The following is a 6,000-nucleotide window of genomic DNA, read 5'->3' on the forward strand; positions in this document are numbered from 1 at the left end:
ACAACTGCGACCCAAATGACAACGACCGCAATCCCAACAACAACTGCAGCCCCAACAACTGCCGCCCAAACATCAACAACTGTCACCCCAACAACAACTACTGCCCCAACATCAACAACTGCACCCCAAACGACAACTGCAGCCCCAACAACTGCTGGTCAAACATCAACAACTGTCGTCCCAACAACAACATCAACCCAAAGGACTACAACTGCACCCCAAAGAACAACTGAGGTCCCAACAACAACTACTGCCCCAACATCAACATCTGCACCCCAAACGACAATTGCAGCCCCAACAACTGCTGGTGAAACATCAACAACTGTCATCCCAACAACAACTGCGACCCAAATAACTACAACGCGAACCCAAACGACAACTGCAGCCCCAACAACTGCTGGTCAAACATCAGCAACTGTCGTCCCAACAACAACAGCGACCCAAATTACAACAACCACAACCACAACAACAACTGCAAACCCAACAACAACAGCGACCCAAATAACTACAGCGGCACCCCAAACGACAACTGAGGCCCCAACAACAACTACTGCCCCAATATCAACAACTGCACCCCAAACGACAACTGCAGCCCCAACAACTGCTGGTCAAACATCAACAACTGTCATCCCAACAACAACTGCGACCCAAATGACAACGACCACAACCCCAACAACAACTGCAGTCCCAACAACTGCTGGTCAAACATCAACAACTGTCGTCCCAACAACAACTGCGACCCAAATGACAACGACCGTAATCCCAACAACAACTGCAGCCCCAACAACTGCCGCCCAAACAACAACAACTGTCACCCCAACAACAACTGCGACCCAAATAACTACAACGGCACCCCAAACGACAACTGAGGCCCCAACAACAACTACTGCCCCAACATCAACAACTGCACACCCAACGACAACTGCAGCCCCAACAACTGCTGGTGAAACATCAACAACTGTCATCCCAACAACAACAGCGACCCAAAGGACTACAACTGCACACAAAACAACAACTGAGGCCCCAACAACAACTACTGCAACAGCATCAACAACTGCACCTCAAACAACTACAACGGCACCCCAAACGACAACTGAGGCTCCAACAACAACTACTGCTCCAACATCAACAACTGCACCTCAAACAACAACTGCAGCCCCAACAACTGTTGGTCAAACATCAACAACTGTCGTCCCAACAACAACTGTGACCCAAATGACAACAACTCTAACCCCAACAACTGCGACCCAAATAACTACAACGCGACCCCAAACGACAACTGAGGCCGCAACAACTGCTGGTCAAACATCAGCAACTGTCGTCCCAACAACAACTGCGACCCAAATGACAACAACCACAACCCCAACAACAACTGCAGCCCCAACAACAACTGCGACCAAAATAACTACAACGGCACCCCAAACGACAACTGCAGCCCCAACAACTGCTGGTCAAACATCAACAACTGTCGTCCCAACAACAACAGTGAACCAAAAGACAACAACCGCAACCCCAACAACAACTGCAGCCCCAACAACTGCTGGTCAAACATCAACAACTGTCGTCCCAACAACAACTGCGACCCAAATAACTACAACGGCACCGCAAACGACAACTGAGGCCCCAACAACAACTCCTGCCCCAACATCAACAACTGCACCCCAAACGACAACTGCAGCCCCAACAACTGCTGGTCAAACATCAACAACTGTCGTCCCAACAACAACAGCGACCCAAAGGACTACAACTGCAACCCGAACAACAACTGAGGCCCCAACAACAACTACTGCCCCAATATCAACAACTGCACCCCAAACGACAACTGCAGCCCCAACAACTGCTGGTGAAACATCAACAACTGTCATCCCAACAACAACTGCGACCCAAATGACAACGACCGCAACCCCAACAACAACTGCAGCCGCAACACCTGCTGGTCAAACATCAACAACTGTCGTCCCAACAACAACAGCGACCCAAAGGACTACAACTGCACCCCAAACGACAACTGAGGCCCCAACAACAACTACTGCCCCAACATCAACAACTGCATCCCAAACGACAACTGCAGCCCCAACAACTGCTGGTCAAACATCAACAACTGTCATCCCAACAACAACTGTGAACCAAAAGACAACAACCGCAACCCCAACAACAACTGCAGCCCCTAAAACTGCTGGTCAAACATCAACAACTGTTGTCCCAACAACAACTGCGACCCAAATGACAACGATCGCAACCCCAACAACAACTGCTGCCCCAACAACTGCGACCCAAATGACAACAACTGCAGCCCCAACAACAAATGGTGCCCCAACATCAACAAGCGATGCCCAAAATAGAAATTTGGCTCAAATGACAACTGGTGTCTCAACATCAACAACTGCCGCACAATATACAACTCTTACCCAAACATCATCATCTGCTGCCCAAACAACAACTTCGGCCCATATGACACAAACTGCAACCTCGACAACAACTGGTGTCCCAACATCAACATCGTCCACCCCAACAACTGCTGACCAAACATCAACAACTGGACCCCAAACGACAACTGCAGCCACAACAACTGCTGGTCAAACATCAACAACTGTCAACCCAACAACAACTGCGACCCAAATGACAACGACCGCAACCCCAACAACAACTGCGACCCAAATAACTACAACGCGACCCCAAACGACAACTGAGGCCCCAACAACTGCTGGTCAAACATCAACAACTGTCGTCCCAACAACTTTGACCAAAATGACAACGACCGCAACCCCAACAACAACTGTAGCCCCAACAACTGCCGCCCAAACATCAACAACTGTCACCCCAACAACAACTGCGACCCAAATAACTACAACGGCACTTCAAATGACAACTGAGGCCCTAACAACAACTCCAGCCCCAACATCAACTGCGACCCAAATAAATACAACGGCACCTCAAATGACAACTGAGGCCCTAACAACAACTCCTGCCCCAACATCAACAACTGCACCCCAAACGACAACTGCAGCCCCAACAACTGCTGGTCAAACATCAACAACTGTCATCCCAACAACAACTGCGACCCAAATGACAACGACCGCAACCCCAACAACAACTGCAGCCCCAACAACTGCTGGTCAAACATCAACAACTGTCATCCCAACAACAACTGCGACCCAAATGACAACGACCGCAACCCCAACAACAACTGCGTCCCAAATAACTACAACTGCACCCCAAACGACAACTGTAGCCCCAACAACTGCTGGTCAAACATCAATAAACGTCGTCCCAACAACAACTGTGACCCAAATGACAACAACCACAACCCCAACAACAACTGCAGCAACAACAACAACTGCGACCCAAATAACTACAACGACAGCCCAAACGACAACTGAGGCCTCAACAACAACTACTGCCCCAACATCAACAACTGCACCCCAAACGACAACTGCAACCCCAACAACTGCTGGTCAAACATCAACAACTGTCGTCCCAACAACAACTGCGACCCAAATGACAACGACCGCAACCCCAACAACTGCAGCCCCAACAACTGCCTCCCAAACATCAACAACTGTCACCCCAACAACAACTGCGACCCAAATAACTACAACGGCACCCCAAACGACAACTGAGGTCCAAACAACAACTACTGCCCCAACATCAACAACTGCACCCCAAACGACAACTGCAGCCCCAACAACTGCTGGTCAAACATCAACAACTGTCTTCCCAACAACAACAGCGACCCAAAGGACTACAACTGCACCCCAAACAACAACTGAGGCCCCAACAACAACTAATGCCCCAACATCAACAACTGCACCCCAAACGACAACTGCAGCCCCAACAACTGCTGGTCAAACATCAACAACTGTCTTCAAAACAACAACAGCGACCCAAAGGACTACAACTGCACACCAAACAACAACTGGGGCCCCAACAACAACTACTGCAACAGCATCAACAACTGCACCTCAAACAACTACAACGGCACCCCAAACGACAACTGAGGCCCCAACAACAACTACTTCCCCAACATCAACAACTGCAACCAAAACGACAACTGCAGCCCCAACAACTGCTGGTCAAACATCAACAACTGTCATCCCAACAACAACTGTGAACCAAAAGACAACAACCGCAACCCCAACAACAACTGCAGCCGCAACAACTGCTGGTCAAACATCAACAACTGTCGTCCCAACAACAACTGCAACCCAAATGACAACGACCGCAACCCCAACAACTGCCGCCCAAACATCAACAACTGTCACATCAACAACAACTTCGACCCAAATAACTACAACGGCACCCCAAACGACAACTGAGGCCCCAACAACAACTACTGCCCCAACATCAACAACTGCACCCCAAACGACAACTGCAGCCCCAACAACTGCTGGTCAAACATCAACAACTGTCTTCCCAACAACAACAGCGACCCAAAGGACTACAACTGCACACCAAACAACAACTGGGGCCTCAACAACAACTACTGCAACAGCATCAACAACTGCACCTCAAACAACTACAACGGCACCCCAAACAACAACTGCAGCCCAAACAACTGCTGGTAAAACATCAACAACTGCCATCCCAACAACAACTGTGAACCAAAAGACAACAACTGCAACCCCAACAACAACTGCAGCCGCAACAACTGCTGGTCAAACATCAACAACTGTCGTCCCAACAACAACTGAGACCCAAATGACAACGACCGCAACCCCAACAACTACAGCCCCAACAACTGCCGCCAAAATATCAACAACTATCACCCCAACAACAACTGCGACCCAAATAACTACAACGGCACTTCAAATGACAACTGAGGCCCTAACAACAACTCCAGCCCCAACATCAACTGCGACCCAAATAAATACAACGGCACCTCAAATGACAACTGAGGCCCTAACAACAACTCCTGCCCCAACATCAACAACTGCACCCCAAACGACAACTGCAGCCCCAACAACTGCTGGTCAAACATCAACAACTGTCATCCCAACAACAACTGCGACCCAAATGACAACGACCGCAACCCCAACAACAACTGCAGCCCCAACAACTGCTGGTCAAACATCAACAACTGTCATCCCAACAACAACTGCGACCCAAATGACAACGACCGCAACCCCAACAACAACTGCGTCCCAAATAACTACAACTGCACCCCAAACGACAACTGTAGCCCCAACAACTGCTGGTCAAACATCAATAAACGTCGTCCCAACAACAACTGTGACCCAAATGACAACAACCACAACCCCAACAACAACTGCAGCAACAACAACAACTGCGACCCAAATAACTACAACGACAGCCCAAACGACAACTGAGGCCTCAACAACAACTACTGCCCCAACATCAACAACTGCACCCCAAACGACAACTGCAACCCCAACAACTGCTGGTCAAACATCAACAACTGTCGTCCCAACAACAACTGCGACCCAAATGACAACGACCGCAACCCCAACAACTGCAGCCCCAACAACTGCCTCCCAAACATCAACAACTGTCACCCCAACAACAACTGCGACCCAAATAACTACAACGGCACCCCAAACGACAACTGAGGTCCAAACAACAACTACTGCCCCAACATCAACAACTGCACCCCAAACGACAACTGCAGCCCCAACAACTGCTGGTCAAACATCAACAACTGTCTTCCCAACAACAACAGCGACCCAAAGGACTACAACTGCACCCCAAACAACAACTGAGGCCCCAACAACAACTAATGCCCCAACATCAACAACTGCACCCCAAACGACAACTGCAGCCCCAACAACTGCTGGTCAAACATCAACAACTGTCTTCAAAACAACAACAGCGACCCAAAGGACTACAACTGCACACCAAACAACAACTGGGGCCCCAACAACAACTACTGCAACAGCATCAACAACTGCACCTCAAACAACTACAACGGCACCCCAAACGACAACTGAGGCCCCAACAACAACTACTTCCCCAACATCAACAACTGCAACCAAAACGACAACT

The sequence above is a fragment of the Cebidichthys violaceus genome, unplaced genomic scaffold (genome assembly GCF_023349555.1).
Source record: "Cebidichthys violaceus isolate CVI_PGR_0920_01 unplaced genomic scaffold, fCebVio1.0.p SCAF_33, whole genome shotgun sequence".
NCBI classification, from domain to species: Eukaryota; Metazoa; Chordata; class Actinopteri; order Perciformes; family Stichaeidae; genus Cebidichthys; species Cebidichthys violaceus.